A 21,008-nucleotide genomic window follows, 5' to 3' on the forward strand; every position below is an offset into this window, starting at 1 on the left:
CCAAAAGAGAGTTGCAAATACAAAACATCCAGCTATAAACAGGTAATTTATAGTGCAGGAGCTCCCCCTCAAACTCTTACAATCACCTGCTTTTGATTCTGCTCGTCTACACATATTTAGGTCCTTACGGTTAAAGTGACTTTATTTCTTGAAAGGTCTTGGATAATCAAAACCACAGAACAACTTCCTAGCATCTAGAACTGCCACTTAAGTTTGGAGAAGAGCCATCCATACCAATTTAGAGGCAACAGAATTCTAATTTATCTCCTCCCAACCACAGTTTTCTTCTCTCTTCCTTGACAAGACTATTCCAAGACAATCCTGACTTTTCTATAACCCCCTTGTGCCTACCAGCCTAATCTCAGACCTTAAAATATTTCCACTTTTCTCTTCTTACCTTATTCAAGACACTACTGGTACTTACTAGCATTTCTCCAACAGATGACACTTGACTTAAAAGTCTACCTGAGATCCATGGCTGCTGTAAGAGCATGCCCCAGTAGACACTGCACCACCACCTGGGACACAGGGAACTCTGCTCAGGGTTCTGAATTACACACAAATATCAAGGCACACAGGCCACACTTGATTTCTACCTGCCCAGCCACGGCTGTCCCTGAAAACAAGAGGAGCAGGCATTACTGTCAGAACACTGGTTCTTGGGAGCAGTGATTTTTCACCCCACTTATAGGAACAGAAATCCTTACTCTCTAAAGCCTTCCTCTTGGGCTCAGTACCTTCTATTCCTCCCTTCCCCTCTGCTGAAATAGTTCCTTTCCTCCTGTCCCCTCCTTGCTTCTTCCTCTTCATGGCAGCCCCAAACAAGTAGAATGTGCTGCAGGAAGAAGACAGAGTATATTGTGATTTGTGGTGAGGGGAGTTCAGACACGTTGCACAGGCAAGTTTGGGGATTCCCCTAACCCTCACAATGCTCTCTGTCATAAAGATACCAGGGTGAAGAATGGAACTCCTTTCTCTGGGGCTCTCCAAAGCCTCTCCAACCTCCCTTCCAGCTGTAACATCCATAAAATGCAGCTGACCCCTCCCCCAGCTGAATCCTCATCACCATACAGCATCCTCTAACCCCTGCTACTGAAAATGTTACCTAAATCTGAGTAGCTTACAGCTAATTCTTCTTATGGTAAATGGCAGTTAGATGCTAAGTCACATTGCTACCAATCCCTCTTCTGCAGCTTTGTGTCCTTCTGTACCTTTTACACTTTCCTATCCTCTGTCAATACTTCAGGAGTTCTGTCCTGGTGTTTTCTCCTGCTCTGGCAATGAGCAGTGTCTCAGCAGAAATACACCAGGGGGCATCTCACAGCTCACACAGAATTTTCTTGCTATTAACATGCTATTCCCTAGAACAGCAGGATGTCTATTCAGGATAGATTTCTGTGGTATTTATCTTCCAATTTCACCATTTTACTTAGGCAGTTCACTTCTTTCAGAGCTTGACATTTTCAGATAGTGAAATAATGGTTTCCTCCAGACATTCATTTAATTTAATGGGCCCCAAAATTGCCTTGAGCATTTTAATCATACTGATCTTGTTCATGCTAAAATAAAGAGTAAATTTACATGTAACTGCACAGCTCTTGGGTGCTGTATAGACCAATTAGAACACTTACTTTTGTTTTCATCATTTACTGAAATCAAGTTTACGACAATTCTAAAACTTGCATTTTAGAAATACTGGTTTTTACAGCCACTTTAACATATTTCTCTGCTAAACCACAAGTTAGTGGTGCAACAAAGAGTATGTTGCTGATGGGGATTTTCTTTTCTTGTTTTGCTTTTGATTTGCCTGGAAATTCAGAGAGAGGTCAGGCATCCCTGCTTTAATTGCCCAACTAGAAACTGTGTTTGGCTGCAAGTGGTTCTAATCTAAACAGATAAAGTAGGCACAGGCTGTGGGAGTAAGAATTTTATCAACATATATTGTATATAACAGAGACATCAAGCAATAAATCCAGATTCATGGAGAGAGCGCCTTGAGGGAGAATCATGTCTCCTAATTCTTGTCCTCTTAGCTACAGGAATATAATTTCCTCTGCAGTTTCTCACATGTGCAAAGGTAGGAAACACAACTACTCCTGAATTTCACATCTTCTTTGAAAAAACAATACAAAGAAGAGGTTTACTGTAAACATGTGTCAGGCCCCTGAAAAGGAAGAATGATTTAAAGTACAAGTTTGTAAATCACTGTCTGATTGTCCATGAAAACTGTCAAGTTGTGAAATTTTTTTTGGATGTGTCATTGAAACAGACAAGAAAGGCAAATTGGAGGAAGGGGTAGAAGAAAAAGAAGAAGGGTACCACTCTGTGATTAAAATTGCTTCTGAGAAGTGGGAATTACCCCCAGTTAATACAAATCAGAATAATTTTATAAAACCAATGGGGAAAATAGATCAAGAACTGGGACTATGATTACTACTGGATAATCACCCTTTCCTTGTTACACATACATCCTTTATATGCATTTCTAAGTTCTAGGAAAGTGAAAGCCCATTCCTGAGAATGCAGAAAAAAAATCCTGTAGTATGAAAAAGCAAAAATGCTCAGCATCCTGTGGTACAACAGATTTGAGGCTAGAGGCTAATATCTTTTGATGAAAGATTATACCTGCTATGAGAAAAAAAATACCAAAAAAGCCACCCCTGTATAACAGAAATGCCACAACTCAGGCATGGAGTCCTAGTCTCAGTTTGAACTCTATCTAACCTCAGTTTATGTGACTAAAGGTTTTTTCGGACTGTTCAGGAAGTCTGAATATTTCTCACATACTTACCTATGAAAATAACATTTTTTAAGTTTTCATCAAAACAGGAAGACAGAGTGATGCAACAGAAAAAGCACTGAGGGACTCACTTCTATTTTTTTGTTTGCCACTGCTTTGTTGGATGACCTGGAACAAACAACTTCATCTTTCTGTTCTTAACTTTCACATCTGTAAAAAGAAGATAATGAGAATGAACTCCCCTGCAAATAAACTTTTTTCCTTCTCTAATCAGGGAATTGAAACAATGATGTAAGGAAACTCTTGGTAGAGTTGTAATATCATTCAGTGGTAAAAAGCCAATTGAATTATGAGATTTCTTGGGTTTATGGGATTGTTTTCATTATCAAACTTTGCAAAACAGTCCAAAGTGGAAAAGAAATCAGCCCAGGCTGGCCCGGACTCCAGAGCCTGTGAAGTGATCTGAGCACAGTTGAGCAACACTGGACAGAATGTTTAGCCAATTACCTCCCTCCACAGATTCCAATAGAAGTTTTATTTCAGTAAAAAGAAATTCTAGAAAATGTAGCATCTCACTCCCAGATCTTAAGAATGAGAACTTCTGAACATGAAAACCAGATGGAATTTAGTCAGCAACACCTCAAAGATAAAACACAACTTTTCCACAGCTCTGGAGAGAAGAACTTAAAACTGTTAAGAAGTGCAGAAGAACAGCACAGCCTGGACTGAAAAATGAAGGACAAAAATTTGAAGGGAATTGAAGAGAGTGTGACAATAATACTCTGTATGCTCAGTGCTGCAATTCCTTGCTAAGACAAAACAACTCTTAGCAAGATCCTTAGATCTGTGAATTCTCCCAGGCACTGTATGTCACACAACTGGCTCTTTCCTCATATTCCTGCAGTTTTTAGGGCCACATCACACATACTCATCATTCCAGCTCACTACTTGTATCCTGCTTCATTAGCATGGGTTAATACATTGAGCTGGTTTGTAGATCTTATCTGCGTCTTGTGTATGGGAAAAGAGAGAGAACCTGTTCATTGTAATGTATTAGGTTTGCTCTCATCTCTGTCTGAGCAGGATATTTGAGAGGTACAATGCTCTCCTGACACCAGCAATGCTAGAAGGAAATATTTAGTATTTATTATTTAATATTTGTTATTTGTTATTTATTAAGTATTATTGTTTGTTGGTTATAGTTTATTGTTTATAGTTTATTGCACTATCAAAGCATTCTGTCAATAAACACCAAAAGTGCAGGAGCCCAGCTGGTGCCCAGTGAAGTCTGAAAAAAGCTTCATAGCTTGTTGTAGGATGTCCAGAAAAGAAACTCTTGAGCTCCTGACTTGTTTTGTTTGAACTTTCATCAGCCCAAGAGAACAGCATTAGTGCTAAAAGTTTTGTATTTCTGACAAGTAAATCATATGAAGCATGAGAGACTGAGAAAAAAACTGATTCAGCATTCCAAAACTCATTTAATTATCATCTGGCATTTCTGGTTATCCTTCTTTTTGATTTCTTTGCCCTGATTCTTAGCCTAAATTTTTCTTAGGCAAGTTGTGCTACTCTAACAAGACCTAACTGGTCTGATTCACAGACAACAGGGTGCAAAGCCTATCATTAACCAAATTTGTTCGATTTCCCTTTGTGAAAAAAAAAATCCCTTTCAGCTACAGGATTTAATGGTTTAAGAAGTGGCCCTTCTGGGTGTCAGCAGCAGTACCTGTGGTTGCCTCAGAGTCCTTGGCCACTGGGTACCTTCCAGGCCTAGGGAGTCATGTGTTCCAAGTGTCACTCCATATACACCATGATACAACACACTGGCACTAATACTTCACACAAGCCTCATTACCAACAGATCTGAGTATTTCAGGATGGCTTTTCATACAAAATCTCTTGGATTCTTCCCCTAAATCAATACTTGCTGAATCAACTCACTGGTCTGACTAGCTAAGGAAACTTCAGGAAGCAGCATTAAAAGCTAAGCAATATTCCTTTTGTACAGCCTGGCAAAGCCTACAAGCTCTAATACCTACACCGAAGTGTCCCCATGCTGCTGTCTTCATCTGCATGCAAATCCCTCCTACAGTCGATACAGAACCACTCCATACAGCTGATGAAGCAAAGAGCTCTTCAGCTGTTCAGAACACACTGATCTGTCTTGAGGTGGTCTGAGCAGCTTGCTGTGCAACCATGAGCAGGGTTCAGCTTGCCAACCTGTGCTCAGAGACAGCTGGGGTGGACTGAGATATCAAAAATTTCCACATGAGATTTCAGACAGAACAGGCTTTTTAGGATAGCTGCTGCTGCTTGGAGCAGGAGGCCAGGTAGAAAACTCCTCAGTGCCTAAACTGGCACTCGATGCCTGCCTTTATGTAACTAAATCCCACATTAATTCTCTGCTGCGTATAAGGGGAGCTTAGACATCTGGTTCACATGGAGACACCTACACAGCAAAAACCAAATTTAGGTGCCTTAATCTTCTGGCTGAACCCACCCCTTACTTGGAGATTTCCTCAGCTGGAAGCTGCAGTAGCATTATGCTTAAGAGGCTTCAATGGACATTTCTCTCATTTCCATTTCTAATCCACTCATGACAACATTTATACTTTTGGCCTCTCCAATACACTTGCAGCAATTTGCAACAATTGTAACTCTAGAGAAAATATACTTTCTTTTGTTTATTTTAAATTTATTGCCAGGAAATTTCACTCAGAACTCTAAATCTTATGCTGTAAGAAACATAGAATTCACTTTATTACAATAGATTTTTTTGACCATTATCACATTCACATTCCTTCATGGTCTTTTCCCAAATTAAACCATTCAAGTGTATTCAATCACTTTTTTTTTTTTTAAATAAAACAATTCCACATCTCCAATCAGTTCATTGTTTTTCTCTCTACCTTTCTTGGGGCTTTAGGGAGAATTCCACACAATATTCAGGATGTGCAAGCATTTTTGATTTTACAAATCATTCCATCTTGTTCTGTATTCCGGTCCTAATGTACTGAACATCCTTTTTGCCTTTTCACTTGTTCCAAAGCACAGAATTGATGCCTTCAATAGATGAGCCACAAGAGCTCCACAGATTCTTTCCTGAGTGCTTCTTATAAATTTAAGGGTATGTGGGATGACCTTGTCCTATGAGCTTTTCCTCAGTGGTGGATAACAGTCTCTCCTATTCAGACACCTGTTTTTGCAAAGCTATTTAGAATATAATCCCTCTGAGATCTCCACCCACTGTCAAATTCGATATATATGGCCCAAGATTTCAGAAATACTTGAGAAGAGACAGCAGAACAGATAAATCCATACACCTATTCTGAGTTGTCATTTGACCTTATTTCCTTGGGAAAGCAGGCAAAAAAACCCCACACATCAAGTGGTCTTCAGCAAAAGTAACAATAGGAAGGAAGAGGTTTGAGAGCAACCAGACAAATGTCCTGCTTCCTCAAACACTCCAAATAAACTCTCCAGCACTTCCAAGGGCTTTTCTTTGCCACTCAAAACCAGAATCACTTAGAAATTCTACTAGGGGATGTGCAGACTGACTTCAGTCCGTAGCCAAACAGTTGTAACAGGAAACCACTGAAACAAATGCAAGTCCCCCCAGTTACTGAAAGAATACTTTGGAGTTTCCTCCAGTCTGCTCTATCACAGCTGGTCAACAAGCACTACACATCAGCCGGACAATTTGGATTTGGAAAAATAATACCTATTAATTCTGTTTGGTTTTGGGACATTTGCCTCCTTTTTCACAAAGTAGACATGTCAATCTAAGAAAAGAGACAAGATTTAAGGAATATATTTTGTAGCTCACTGTACTTATCTCTTGTCTAATTTCTGTATTCAGGACATGTCAACAACAGAAATGTAATTCCAGTGCTTGAGTACATATGGAACCCAAATTTTGACCCCAACCTGCACTGACAAAGGATTACTTAGGGTTTGGCTTCTTGCCAGGACTTTTATATGAATTCTTGCCTCTTGCTGTGAGCACATAGCAAGTGGGTCAATTAGTTAACACTAAGGAGTTATCACAGATCTTATTAAGCAATTGGGCTGGACAGATTACCATTATCAGGAATTTTGAGAAGTGAAACATATCTCAAAGTCCTTACAGTAAATGACACTAAAAAGTATAGGTTTATTAATTCTGTTAATAAAATGATAATCCAAGCACCAGGGAAATTCTCATCAATAAGAATTAAAGGAGATTAAATAGCTGGAATTACAAGGTGGGCAACAACTGGCCAAATTAAGACTTCCAGGATAATGGTTCTGCAGAAAACAGATAGCACATATGCTGAGGTTGCTTTTACCTAAAAGATCTTGACACACACTTGCAGTCCTTGGGCTAAATTATTACGAGGGAGAGATCAAAGCTGCATGTTAGCCATGATGAAGCAGGAATTCTGAAAAGCTGTCTGATGGGAGGCTGCCTGTGTGGCTATCTCACAGAATTGCACCTTGCTTTCATCCTGATTCCTCCCTGCCATCCACCTACTAACCCCTCCACAAGCTGTAACTCCCTTTTCTCTCACTTCAGCTTCTCATTATGGATTTGCCTTTTTGCCCTCTGTACTCTACTGCTGCAGCTACAGCTCTTTGACAGGTTCTGGGTTCTGCTCTATTTTTGATATTATAAAGCACCTTTGCCATAATCTCTGGATATTGGGGGCAATATCCACCAAAGAATGGGCATGGATGTGTCAACGCAGTTTAATTTCCACTTCAATAAAATAAAATCTGCTGTATTCAAAGCGTCACTCAGGAGCTCAAGTTCTGTAATCTGGGTATTAATAAAATAAGCTCCCAGTCTCGACTACACCATGCAAATCTGCCGATGAGTTTGTTCTTAAACCTCACCAGGGTTTACAAAACCAACACGACTTCCAGTTTCACCCCTTTTCCTGGAGAAACGACACCTGCCAAGTCAGTGCTGCACAAAGATGGATCTGTGGTGTGGTGGGATTAGCAAACCAGTGGTTTGACCCTTTACTCTGGATATGAAATATCTGCGCTTTCAGGGTAACTCCCCACCTGTGAGCGTGTAAAATCTTGTCGCTGTGGAAATATATTAACTGCCAATCTCAGGTTATTTCACTGTAGTTGTGGTAGATTTTCCTCTGCTATCTCCCTCTTCCAGCTGAGGAAACCACCTCCTCACATTCCACACAGCAGCTCAGACTACAGGGTGAGGGGTCCACGGCTGCTCAGCCCAGACATCCTCCATCAACGTGACCTAGACACCTTTTTTTCCCTTCAAAGCCCCCTGGACAAGAGCAGGGACTGGAGTATCTCTTTTATGAGGGGAGATTGCAGGAGCTGGTCCTGTTCTGAAGACTGAGAAGGGATCTCATTAATACATACAAGTGTTTCAGAGCTGGGTGCCAAGAAGACAGCGATGGAGTCCTTTTGCTGGTGCTCAGCAACAGGACAAGGAACAGCGGCCATAAACTAAAACACAGGAAGTTTCGCTTCCAGATGAGTAAGACCTTCTTTACACTGAGCACTGGAGCAGGAGATGATGGAGTCTCCCCTCTCTGGATCCAAATCCACCGGGACACATCCCTGGTGTCACCTGCTCCATCTGAACCTGCCTTGGCAAGGTTGAGCTGGATGGGATCTCCAGGAATCCCTTCCAACACAAACGATTCTGTGACTCTGTACTTCGGTGGTGGATAACAGTCTCTCCTATTCAGACACCTGTTTCTGAGATCTCCACCCACTGTCAAATTTGATATATATGGCCCAAGATCTCAGAAATACTTGAGAAGAGACAGCAGAACAGATAAATCCATATACATATTCTGAGTTGTCATTTGACCTTGTTTCCTTGGGAAAGCAGGCAAAAAAACCCCACACATCAAGTGGTCTTCAGCAAAAGTAACAATAGGAAGGAAGAGGTAACTCTGTACTTCTGTGGGGCCAATTAAGGCGGAAAAGCCCGAAACAAATACCTCGAGGAGCTGGAAAAGGCTTTAATCGTCACAGAGCTCCCAGACCCCGCGTAAACCGGGTGGGATGAGCAGAGACACGCACTGCCTGTCTGAGGGGAGGGCAGCGAAAGCCGCACACCCAGAGCCCCGCACACCCAGAGCCCCGCACACCCAGAGCCCCGCACACCCAGAGCCCCGCACACCCAGAGCCCCGCACACCCAGAGCCCCGCACTCCTGATCCCCTCACAGCTCGGCAAAAGGGCCGTGGCCCCTCAGCCGCACCCCTCAGCGCTCGCCATGTTCCCCCGCGGGCCCAGCCCGTCATGGCGGCGGCGGCGGAGGAGGAGGAGGAAGAGGAGGAGAACGGGGAGGGGAAGGAGGAGGAGGCCGCGGTCACATGGCGCCGCCACAGCGGGCGCGGGGCGGGCGAAGGGGCGATGCCGCCGCCGCGGTGAGTGCGGAGCTGTGCCGGACCGTGTGGGGCCGTGCCGGACTGTGTGGGGCTGTGCCGGGCTGTACCGGACTGTGTGGGGCCATGCCGGGCTGTGCGGGGCCGTGCGGGGCTGTGCTGGACTGTGCGGGGCCGTGCGGGGCTGTTCGGGACCGTGCGGGGCCGTGCGGGACTGTTCGGGGCCGTGCCGGGCTGTTCGGGGCCGTGCCGGGCTGTTCGGGGCCATGCGGGGCCGTGCCGGGCTGTGCGGGGCCGTGCCGGGCTGTGCGGGGCCGTGCCGGGCTGTTCGGGACTGTGCGGGGCTGTGCCGGGCTGTGCGGACACGGGCCGCGGCGGGAGAAGCGGCGCCGGGCTGAGGGGCGGCCTGAGGGTGCGGGTCGGGCTCTCTGCGCACGGTGCTTGGTGCCCGGTCCTAAGGTTGGGCGCGATGAGCTCGGAGGTCTTTCCCAGCCTAACTGATCGGCGATTCTGTTTTCCCGCCCGCCCTGAGGCAGCGGCTCCTGAGCCCCGGGCGCGGTGCGGGGCTGTCCCGGCCGGGTCCCGCCTGCCCCGGCCCCTTCCCGAGGGCTGCCGCCTTAACCCGAGCCCGGGGGACACCCAGGAGCTGCACTGGGCTGTGCTGCGCGGCGTGGGAGAGAACCTAATTACTGTTTCTTGTCTTTAAATGCGTGTGGAGGAGCAGCAGCAGCCCGCCTACGGGTAGGCTGAAACTCTGCAAATCTGCCCCGAAATGTGAGTGTCGGTACGCGCTGCTGTTGCTGGCTCTGCTCCGTTCATTGATTCGTTTGTAGGGCGAGGTCAGGCGTTGCTTTTTGGAGCGCTGTGTGACCCCGTGAAGTATTAAAGCTTGCTTTTCTTTACGACTGGGAAATTTATTTTAAAACCGGTTTTTTCCCCTCTTCCCTCCTCCCAACACCCCGTCCTCTGCTTCCCCCTTGTTCTTCAGTGTATACTTATGTGCAACACTGAGGCTTCTCTCTTCCTTTTAGCAAATATGTATTCTTCTTCGTGGCTGGTCTCCAGCTCTTCTAGTCAGCTCGTTATTGCCATGTGGTATTTTTCTTTTTTTTTTTTTTTTTTTTTTTTTTTTTTTTTTTTTTTTTTTTTTTTTTTTTTTTTTTTTTTTTGTGTGTGTGTGTGTGTTAAAGCTTATAAGGAAAGCTTTAGCAGAACAAGCGAACGGACTGTCTCAAAGTTACTCACAAGGCAGGATAAAGATTCTCTGGTCCCTTGCTTGCAAGAAAACAGATGGATCTGAATAAGCCACCAAAAGCCCTGAGCTGCTGGCAGTGGGGGGCTTAGCAGGTCAGAATTCCCTGCTGTAGTGTGGTACTGGAAGCAAACACTGTGTTTAGAATTCACCTTTCCAGACAGCTTTTTTTTTACCTTTGTTCACTTTGTCACAGGTGTCAGCCTTAAAACTTCTGTTGAATTAGTTAGAACCCTGATGCTCTCTGTTACATCATCCCTGCCAAGCTGTATCCTGAGTTGTTTTAATGTCAGTTGCAGGGCAGCTGCAGTAGACGCTGCAGGACTTTATTATATAATTGAAGTGTAGCCCCTACTCTTACAGAGAAAAAAATTAAATCTCATGACCTGGCTTTGATGCTGTTTTGTAAACAGTCAGGGCTTTCTCCATTTGGTCCAGAGTATTTGGAGCATTGCTTGCTGTTCAAAGGAAGGGTGAAATCTCTCAGTGCCAGCACAGTAATTGTGCAAGTGGGCAGGGTTGTTAGCACTTAGCTTTGTTTTTCCCTGGAAAATGTGTTTCAACATGAGATCAAACCACTTGTTTCCTTAGAAAGAGTAGTCTGGTAGTCTGCAAGTTAAGTATTCTTGAATACTTTATGAGCTAGGATCTGCATTTTTTTTTTTTTTTCTTTTCCTGTGGATATCATCTTAATAGGAGACTATTCCTGGGTATCTCTGATTAGCTTAAGCTGATCCAAGTGCAGGCTGTGCCCAGGAAAGCATGGTACCAGCCTCTTCCTGCCAGGATGTTTCTGCCGTGCTACCCCATAGAGAACCTCTAAATATGTGAAATAGTCCAGCTGGGATTCCTGGGCCTCATTTTAAAACAGCTTAAATGTCCAGGTGGTTCCAGATAAGAGGCTTTTGATTAACAAGCAATTGGCCTCCCCTGGTAGAACTGTCTCTGAAGAACTGCATGCCTTCTGCATAAGCTTTTCCTCATCTCTGGGTAAGATAAGCTCCTGCAGAGTTTTAGGAGCTCTTCTGCAGCAGGGAAGGACAGAAATAACAGTGCAGCTCTAATGAGCCTTCGTCTCCCAGCCTCAGCTGAGGATGCCAGCAGGCAAAGTGGCATTTGTTCTGCTGGAAGAGAGTGTGCCTGCAGATTTCAGGGCCTGTGGCCTGGCTTCTGCTGTCTAATCACATTCTCAGAGGATGCAAATCAATACTGCATTATGCACTGGAGTGACGCTGAATACAGTTCCTGAAAAGCTTCTGTGTGACCTTAGTTTATGAGAATGGGTGAGTCTGATCATTTTCATAGTGATGTAAAATAACAGTAGGTGTGATTGAAGCACTTTGGTGGCAGAAAGCCTGGGAACAGCAGGATAAAGGGGAATAAAGGTAAATTATTGGTATTTTTAAAATGTAACTACAAAAAATAGGCTTCCTCACAATAAGTGATGGAAACCCCAAGTTTTTAATGGTAGGTATAGGGCATGCATGTGGTGTAGGGTCACATGGATGAGGTTAGAAGTGTCTGAGCACTAGTAAAAGTGGGGATTTTGGATCTTCCAGTGAGAAAGAACAGGGTACTGGGGGAAGTGAAAAGAACAGAGGCAAGATGGTTCTTTGGTGACATTCCCTGAAGGTCCTGTGGGTCGGTTGCAGTCTGAGCAGCCAGCAGGCTGAGTCTGGCAGTGTGGCAGCTGTGTGTGGATAACTTGAAGCAGAGAAGTAAAGGGAGACTTGCACTGAAGGGAAAAAGGAAAACTTCCAAGATTGCAGTAATCTCTTTCTATGACTGTTGTTTGTCAGCTTCCTAAAGAGTTCCATCTGCCTGGTGGATGATACTGCAGCTACATGTATCCCCAAAATCAAGCAATTTCCTTTGGTACCATTCACTTTGGAGAGGTGCTGCTTGCTGTTGCAGAGTGGAAGTATGTTCTTGTACTTCAAGTGCAGTAATGAATTTGTTTTTTCTTTCTCAAAAAGTATTACAGAGGTGAAATCTGTTTCAATTTCTGTTAGAGTGTGGGAGGCAGATAAACTGTCTTCTTATCTAAGGTTTCTTTTCAAAACATATGATGGTTTATGGAGATGAAAGCATTTGCTGTTGCAGCTACTGTGTTAATGTATAAAGTAGTGTCAGTGGCAAGGTCTCGGCTGTTCAGGCAGGGTTTTGTAGCATGGGTAAAAGCATTTGTTCAGCTCTCTTTGTATACGAGTCAATAGTGTGCACCACATCCTTCAGCCACATTCTAGCATGTTTCTCATGTGAGTCAGCATTGTGTAAGAATTAGTGTAAATGTTCTGTTTGAAAACTCTGTAAAAACCAGAAATACACTGCAGCGAAAAAGGTGGAAAATTAGGAAGCTGACTGTACTCTTTCATTCAAAAATTGACTTCAAGTATACTAAATTTTTGATATTTTGTTGTAGGAACTCCTGAACTTATTCCCTGAGATGTGAAAATATGCTAAATTTGTAGATTAAATAACTGATGGTGTTACTGAAATGTCGAGTAAGGAGTGAAGTGCCTGTAAACATGTGTTGAGTGTGTTGTATCTCAGCCCTTTCTTGGCTTGGCAGCCTGATCCTTTGCATGTCTGAAACTGGAACACAGCACTGGGCTGAATCAGCCTTTCCACTTCTGACACGGGTTAGAGACCCCTGATGCACGGACCTCAGGATTTGGTGCTGCCTGCTCTGTGCTTTAGAGGGTGAGCCAGAAGTTGTGCAGGCCATGGAGGAGTGCAGAGCTGCCACCCCACAGTGCTCACAGGTCTTTGATGTCTGTGGCTCGAAATTCAGTTGGGAGCTCTTGTGATTGTCTGTCTCATGGCACTAGTGGCATTGCAAGTTCGGCATTTCTGAGACTGAAATTGGCTGTGACTGACAAGTTCTACCTTACCAGCTCTGCTGCAGAGTTCACATTTGTACTCCAGCCTCTCTTGCCATGGAGCAGGACAAAAGTAACTCTTCTTGCTGCTCAAGAGGGCAGGAATATGTGCATGAGTGGCTGTTTGGAGGGTAACTGGCTACCTGCAATAACTTTCCATCATTCCCAAGACTTCAACTGCGGAGACACTGCACCATTTCAGAAGTCAGATTTTAAATTGACAGGCTAAGCTAATAAACTTGCAGAGGCATGCTGAAAGGAAGGTACCTCACTGAAGGGTTGCTATGTGCCAGACTGATTTAAGCAAATACTTAATGAATGTTAGAGGCATGTTCGTGGAGGTCTTTTTAGTTTGTGTAAAACCATCCAAATGTTGCTTGGCTAAATGACACGGATTTTCTTGTGCAGACAAGGAATAAATTGGGTGCTTTAAACCTTGGAGGTGGCCTTAATTAAAACACAGATACTTTTCCAGGAAGCACAAACTATCATGTTTTGATTTGAAACCTCTTATGAATCAATCTTTGTAGGTATTTTGACTATTTTGCCAATTCTTTAAGCATAACATCAAGAACAAAGGATGCCACTGTCTCCATTGATGCTTCCCATATTTGTTATTGAATATGTTTTCTAGAAGTGTTTTCCTTTAGTTTTCCATCTCCTGGAATACCTTGATTTTGTCAATTAGCATGAATCTCTTATCTTTGGTGTCAGCAGATGTCGAGACTCATCACCTATGAACCCAAGAGATGGCCAAGTTCTGGATTGCACATTAACCTTCTGTGCAAGCAGAGTGTTGGGAGGCATGGCTCCTACTGAAGTGGGAAAATGTATTTTTGATCTGCTATTCATTTTGTTGCAACATCCGTGATTTCAACATCAAAATCCCGAGGATGTTTTCGCGTTAGAAACGTTGGCAATAGATAAGTAGAAGAAAAGTGACCAAGTGGGGATGGAAAAGGAGTGGTCCACAACTCTTTCCTCAAAGGGATTTCTTGTGAGAAGGAAAGATTGAGTCTGTAAGATCACAGAGAAGGAATGCAAGACCAAAAAAAATTAATTTTTGGCATAACTTGTAGAAGTTTGCTCTCCTTACAGGCAGTGTACAATCTGTCTCTGCTAGTGACTTCTTTTAATCCAACAATTAAGGTGTTTGCCTTAATGCATGAGGAGAGAGATGAGACCTTGAGTTGCTGAGAATCTCATCAAAATCTGCAGGAGAGCAAATACTTCAACCAGTGTCCTTTGGCTCAGTCTGGTACCTGTCCTGGTGCAGTCAGTGAGTTGAAGAGAGAACACAGAGTAGGTTTATATCCTTAGGATTCCTCTCTTTTATTAATGTCTAGAGACATTTGTGAGAGGATAAAAGATGTCGATAGAAACCTGTGTGCAGAAAATACTTTAAACTTCTGGTGAGAAAAATGAATCCAAAGCAAGAGGATTGCAGGGTCTTGGTTCATCTCAGAAGTTCTTACTGGGGAAAAACGAACGTTCCAAATGGCATGGATAATGTGATTCTGTGCTAAAGCTTGGAGGGGAAAAACTCCAAGTGAAATTTCTTTCTGGACATGAGAAATGCAGATGGACATTAAGTTCAAATCATGCTTTTAGTATTTTTTCACTTCTACTATTTTTTTAAACCATGCCCATTCACATGGAAAAACATAGGACATGGTACATTGAGAAAATCACTTAGTGCCATCCTTAACAGCATGGAGAAATGTAACAGGGATAAGAACTCTGAGCAGTTTAGCATGAGTTAAATATTTTCCTCTTAGAGGTGAACTAGGGATTTAAACTGTAACTTGTTTTAACCTCACAGTTAATTCTGGGGCAATGTTTCACCTATTGTGTATATTTTTGTTTGTTTGTGTTTGCGTTTTGTTGTTTGGGGGTTTTTTAAACAAATAAATCCCTATGCTTAGATCAGTTACTCACGCTCCATAAAGATGTTTGATCCTGAGCAAGGTATTTTTATGTAAATTTCTGCCTACTGAGAAGGAAAACCCTGCAGAAAGAGAAATGAAGTAGACTTGGATGATTTGTGAGGAGCAGGCGGAGAGGTCTAGAAATTCTGTCATCTGATGCTGCAGGATAAGGTGCAATGTAACAATTCTCATTAAGGCAGTTTCTGGCTCTCTGGTACAAATAGTAACATAATTGCAGCACTTTTGCATTTTATACAAGTTCAGGTAGAGTCTTTGGAAGTTTCCTGGGTGAGTTGGCAGATGTCTTTTCTGTATTTTCTGTATCCAGCTGTTGATATCAGTGCTGAGTTCTGCACAAGTGGATGGTAGATGTCTTCTGGGAGCTGCTGCAGAACTGTGCCAAGTGCAGTTTCCATGGTGAGTAGTGACAGGTTTAAAACAGACTGGTCAGCCCCTCTTTTTACCATTGTCCCGCTCAAAAGTCCTTCAGTGAGGTCTGTTTTGTTGACAGAGTTGCTGCAGATTCTTTTGTCAGGAGGGTTGCACAAACGAGGCCTGAATTTTTTTTAAATTTTGTCTTTAAAAAAAAAAATAGAAAATGTGTTTTCACTTTCCTTGTAAAAGACTGGAAAAAAAGCCCAAAGCAATTCTGATGAAAATTTCTAAAGATGAAAACATACCTAGAAAATTTCTGTCAAAATGTGAGACTCTTATGAAGTTCCTAGTGATTTGGAAAATGAGGAGGAAGGGAATTTTTTATGCAACTTAATGATAATTTTCCTCTAGCATTACTGTGGTCTAGTCATGATGAAGAATGCTACTAATTGATTATGTGAGTGGCAGGCAAATGACCACGTCTATATTGCCAAATCCATGGATTGATACATGGAATCCTGCATCAGCTGAAAAAAAAAAAATCATAAAATAGATGTGAAAAATAATTACAGACAGAAAAACATATTTATTTTGGGGCAGCCAAATGAACATATGCAGTGTTGGTGTCCTCAGAGCCACCCAAACTGGCCTGTTTTCCTGGAGAAAGCTGTGCTGCTTACCCCAATCCCAGCCAGGACCTGCAAGCAGCAAAGTGTTAAGTTTCTGGCTCAGCGGTTCATTGTTCACTGGGAATGAAGACACGCTGCTGCTGCAGTCAATGTGCTCTCCCTGTGTAACCTTGCTCTGCTTTAGTGCCGGCTCTTCTGGAAAAAGGTGAGGCTTCTACAGTTCAGCCCTTCCTGTAGAAGTGTCACTAATCTAATTATTTTGCATGAATCTGCATTTTTGTTGGTCTTTCGGTGAGCTTTGCAGATGTAAAATGTGAGGGACAGCTAAGCAGGATTTGAACATTTAGAAAAGGTATTAAGCAGCTTATTTGTGTGTAGTTGACCTTGCAAGCTCTCTTACATTCTGCATTTGTATATAGTGCTGAAGGGTTGTTAAAACTAATATTTAAATGCGTGGATCTTTCCTGTGAGAGAGATGCAATGAAGAGCAACTTGTGGGGTGTTTAACCTTGCTGTTTTCTAAGCTCTCTGAAGAAGGAAGGGGCTTTATTACAAAATGCATTGCAGCTTTCTTTGGAGACATTCTGGCTTTCAGAGTTGCTTTTACTGATGAAAAGCAAATCTTGCTGTTTGAATCAGAAGAAAGTATTTATTAGCAACAAAAAAGGCTGAAGGTATTTTTAGGACTCCGGGAATGGCATGACATGTATTTGTGTGCCAGATGGCTTAAAGGAACATCCAGCCCAGCAGCCTACGGAGCATTTGTCAGGGGGATAGGTAAGAATTTCTCTCTTATAACTGTGCTTTGGGAAATAAGAAGCTTTATTTGGAGGGGAATGAGGACACTGCAACAGCATGAAAGTATAGCACTTATTTACTGGGAACTAGGATTTTGGTAAGCTTGTATTTCTAATCCATGAGTCCTTGTTTTCTCTAACCAGGCTGGGCTATTATGTTACTTTTCTAGATGCAATGTTGTACCACTGGTTGTAACTAAACCTAGTGTTCTTTTCAGCTGTTTGTTAACATGAGATCCTGACTTACAAAAGCTTTTCTTTCCAAAACATGTAACTGGGTTTTTTTTCCATTAAAATTGTGTCCTTAAATTAGAGCCCTCATGGAACACTCTCACTTCATGAAGTGGAGTAATATGTGGGGAGAAAGGAATCCTTTATCAACTGGGAAAAACCCAATATGTTTTATTGTTGACAAAGAAGTAGAAGATGTTACTGCAGAAGATACTTGAACATTTCTTTAAGGGTGCTTTTTTTGAAATGCAAGTGGATAAAGGAGGAATTTCACATTTTTATTATAAAAAACCTGAAGTGTTTGCATGCACTCTGGAATGGCAGCCTGCTAAGTAAAGCTATTTTACTGGAGTTGAGAAATTCCAAAAAGCTTGATAAGCAAATTTGTGTTCCAAGAGGGGATGTTTCAATGTATAGTTCACAGGTTTGAGATTTATACTATGCAATATTTAGACATCTCTGGTTAAAGCCCCAAAACTGAAATACAAATCAGTATATGAGTGAGTCATTTGACACTGGAAAAAAAAAAGTGAAGGCTGAGAATGTAAAGACTTCACAAGATGAATTTTTAAAGTGATGATGAATGATGGATTTAAGTATCCTAAAAAACTTGAAGCTTCTCAGACTTCATATACTCAGAGTATAGTTTCACAGGTCTTCAACAATTCATGCAACTAGTCTATGTGCCTTTCTTTATCTTTAAAATATAATGAATATTATTTGTATTTTAAGATTATCTGTTAAATGTTGCTCAAGATTTTGTATTCATTCCAGGAGGATTTATTTTAGGTGGTATGACATGGATTTGTATATCTGTGCTGAAATGACTAAACTATTGGCTCTCAAAGCTTGGAAAGTTGAATTTAGAAGGGACTTACAGAGGCTAATTAAAAATAGATCTTAATGTGTCATCTCATTAAAATGAATGGGAACAGTGGTCTTATGCAAGAGGACAGCCTGTGGTCCACAGGATATTTCTGTGAATGAGTGTTGGTGTGCCTGAACATTAGCATGATTTAACATTAGTCTTTTTTAGTTCTTTCTTTCTCCTGCCTTGCACCTCACTAAATATCCTGGGTCTGTTTTCTTGGTAACATCTCTATAGGTAGCAACAGGCTGCTATTTTAGTTCTCATCCCAAAGCTGTCCCTTCTGCAGGCTGAGGGAGCCCAGCATCCTCAGTTCTCACAGGGCAGGTGTTCCAGCCTGTGACTCTCTTGGTGGCCTTTCACTGAGCTCACTGCAGTTTCCTGGTGTCTTTCCTGTACTGGCAAATCCTTCCCTGGCTGCTGTCCTCACAGGGAGCTGTGGAATTGCAGCCTTGGCTCTGCTGCCTGTGCTCCTGGGGGTCCATCCCTCGGCTCTCCTTGCTGCAGGGCTGTGCTCTGCCTTGGGCTGCTCCTTGTCTGCAGAGCTGGTCCTCAGGCTGTGCCAGCAGCCTCGGAGTTTGTCTGTCCCAGGTGCAGCACTTGGCATCTGTCCTTGCTGATTGTCATGATTTAGTTTCCTCTAGGAAACCTTTCTTTGTATGAGTAGTTACCTGTCTATATTCTGTCAAAGAGAGCCACTTAATTCACAAAGTGCAGTCAACCCATCCCTCTCTAAGGTCAGAAATTAATGGTGGTTTTTAATTAAAAACAAACTGGTAGGTAGATCCAATTTAGTGATAAAGCAGTCCTGTAGGAATGTTTTTTTAAGAAGGAGTTAAATTGGCTCAGTGCTTAGATTCTGGAGCACATGAAGCACTTTTATTTGGAAGTGTCTATGACTTTTGCTCTGGCTGTATGTTCAGTGGATGTTGCTCCTAGTGATGTGTGTTGGATCTGAAGCAAAAGCTGCCCGAGGTGTCCCTTTTTCATCTTGCTGCTCTGTTAACTGTGACTTTCCCTGAAGAGAGAGATTCTAATGGAGAGGTTGCCTGGGAAAAAGGAATTCTTCTGCAAGTGCAGAAGGTGTGGGAATGGCATCTCTGTTTGTGTGATGAGTGTGTTTTATTGCAGTAATACACTAATTCTTCCTCAACTGGCCTCTGTTCATTGCACTGTTAATGCTGTTGTTTGATAGTGATTCAACCAGCAAATTGGAAAGTCTGTTCATGGGTAGTTGTAATATCTTGGAGGCCAAGAAAATTAGGAAGAGTTAAGGCTTTTAAAAGAGCAAAGTTGCATTCCTGAGTAATGTTTTTATATTCTTGTGTTCTGATCCCCCCAAAAAATAAGAAAGTGAAAAGTAGAGGCATCTGTAGAAGGTCATACACCAAATTATCCTAATACTCTGTAGAAAAATAAAGTAATTTAAATTCTTTTTTTTTTTTTTTTTTTTTTTTTAGAATGCTCTTTAAAAATGAAGATTATACACTTCCTTGCCTCAGTATAATTCCAAAATACACAGGTAGTCTTGCAGGGGACCTGGGTAGTATGAGTTGTGTATCTGTCTTTTCCTGTTAATTTTTTTTAAAGAAAAGCTGTTCTTGGAAAAACTACGAGCAGACTTTAAGGTTTTCTCAAATAATTTTTACTCCTATTTCAAAAAATCTTGAGGTTAGTCTGATCCTCTGTTTGACCTCTGACAAACAGGAGTTCTGGCACAGTTATGAAATACCTACTCATACGGTGTGTTTACTAAGCTGTTGAGGTTAATCCAAGCAGATGTCAGTGCTGAAGCAGTGGCAGGTCATAGAGTCTATAGCAAATATTGCTCTTTAAGCCAAAATCTTGTGGACTGTGGTTGACATTTGCAAAAAAATTTCCTTTAAAAATATCCAAGGCCAACACATTGGGCCAGTGTTACTGAGGGCTGCACAGGTTACTAACAACAAACCCTCCTGGGCTTTGGGGGGAACACAGTTGTATCCTTGTTGGGCCAGTTGTTAAATGAATGTAAATGTTCCCGGGCTTGATGTATGAAATGAATGTCATGGTGGTGGTGTAAGGCTGCTAAAAGAAACTGCTGTGACATGAAAAGCCTATTGCACAGTGAATACTGCAGCTCAGGTCTGGCAGGTGGGCTTCTGGAGAGTTTTTCAGCTTTGTGATTGATTGCATTTAAGAGATTTTTTACTGAGTTGCTAATATTTAACTTTTATAGTTCTCTTTAAAAAAAATCAATTATTTACTACTTGTGCAAGGAACTGAGAATTCTGTACTGGAATTTGTGGAAATTAGAGAGAAGTATTTTACTCCTGGCATTTCTGGTATGTGGGTCTGCAAACTCAGTTCCAAGGCTTTGCCAAAGGTAAACTGTCATGCAATAAATATATGACAGTCAAAATAGAGCAACAAGTGAGACACTGAAAGGCTGAATATTTGGTTAGAAATTCTCAGAATACTGTTCCTTTCAGTCTTGGTCTCTTCTGAGCTGATGCTGATGGAGACAGCTTCTATGATATGTTTTTTTCCTTTCTTGCCTCCAAACTGGATAGTAATTTCCTGATGCAGGAGATCCTGCCACCTTGGATGGTTTGTGTTTGTTATGTTGAAGTGTCTCGATTCCTGAGTGCACCAGAGTGAACAGCCATGAACTCCATGCATCTCTAGGGCACAGGATTGAATGCCTGTAAAATACTTCAAGGTGTTACAATTTATTACTTGCTCTGGAAGCTCCCATCTTGCCAAGGGAAAGGAAATGCCTTCTGTTTATTCTGGATGTTCTTAACTACTTGAGTTTTTGGAAAGGAGAATTGTTTGAGATTTTTTTTTTACTTTTGGCAGCTGTACTGCTTTTCAGAAATGAAGGGGAGATGTATGATAGACCCTCAAGCCTAGTCTCTTTCCAGGAAAATTTGTGAGGGACTGTATTGTAAAACAATTCTTCTTGC

General features: G+C 42.3%; 1 protein-coding gene and 1 long non-coding RNA gene across 4 annotated transcripts in view; both read left to right on the top strand.

Moving 5' to 3' along the window:
* The first annotated feature begins 9,089 nt into the window (after positions 1-9,089).
* The window catches only part of GALNT11 (polypeptide N-acetylgalactosaminyltransferase 11), a 46,966-nt gene continuing 35,047 nt past the window's right edge, over positions 9,090-21,008 (top strand). Inside the window, exon 1 of one of the 3 annotated variants that reach the window (XM_066314362.1) lies at positions 9,090-9,140. The gene's annotated coding sequence lies outside the window, so the exon portion shown is untranslated. Of the gene's footprint in view, positions 9,141-11,248; positions 11,341-16,288; positions 16,370-21,008 lie in introns of those variants that run through there. The other 2 variants (XM_066314367.1, XM_066314372.1) reach the window with 2 other exon arrangements.
* Positions 10,198-21,008, top strand: part of LOC136358485 (uncharacterized) — a 1,172,843-nt gene continuing 1,162,032 nt past the window's right edge. Inside the window, exon 1 of the long non-coding RNA XR_010743121.1 lies at positions 10,198-10,267. This is a non-coding gene — a long non-coding RNA (uncharacterized lncRNA). The remainder of the gene's footprint in view (positions 10,268-21,008) is intronic.

This window comes from Sylvia atricapilla, chromosome 1, assembly GCF_009819655.1.
Source record: "Sylvia atricapilla isolate bSylAtr1 chromosome 1, bSylAtr1.pri, whole genome shotgun sequence".
Taxonomy (NCBI): domain Eukaryota; kingdom Metazoa; phylum Chordata; class Aves; order Passeriformes; family Sylviidae; genus Sylvia; species Sylvia atricapilla.